General features: G+C 75.6%; 1 protein-coding gene across 1 annotated transcript in view; it reads left to right on the forward strand.

The window, feature by feature from the left end:
* The first annotated feature begins 20 nt into the window (after positions 1–20).
* The window catches only part of SPATA1 (spermatogenesis associated 1), a 43,162-nt gene continuing 42,912 nt past the window's right edge, over positions 21–270 (forward strand). The window contains 1 exon segment of the mRNA XM_008064790.2: positions 21–50. The gene's annotated coding sequence lies outside the window, so the exon portion shown is untranslated.

A 270-nucleotide genomic window follows, 5' to 3' on the forward strand; every position in this document is an offset into this window, starting at 1 on the left:
GGCGCCCGGCCTCGCCTCGGTTCCCCTCCGGAGAGGCCGGTTTGGAAGAGGTAAGGAAAGCGCTCGCCCGTGGCCGCCGGGGCCCGGGGACCTCGGATGAGGACCTAGGGAGGAAGGCGGATGCCCGAGGGAGTTTCGGCGAGGTCTGGGCGGGGTGACGAGGCGGTCCCAGCTGTCCTCCCGGAGGTGGCGGCGCGGTGGAGGGACGGCAAGGCGGGAGCCCGGTCCAGGCGCTGGCGCGGGATGGGCCCGGACCCCGGTTCGGCGGGG

This window comes from Carlito syrichta, unplaced genomic scaffold (genome assembly GCF_000164805.1).
Source record: "Carlito syrichta isolate Samal-C Ts95f unplaced genomic scaffold, Tarsius_syrichta-2.0.1 Scaffold308051, whole genome shotgun sequence".
NCBI lineage: Eukaryota > Metazoa > Chordata > Mammalia > Primates > Tarsiidae > Carlito > Carlito syrichta.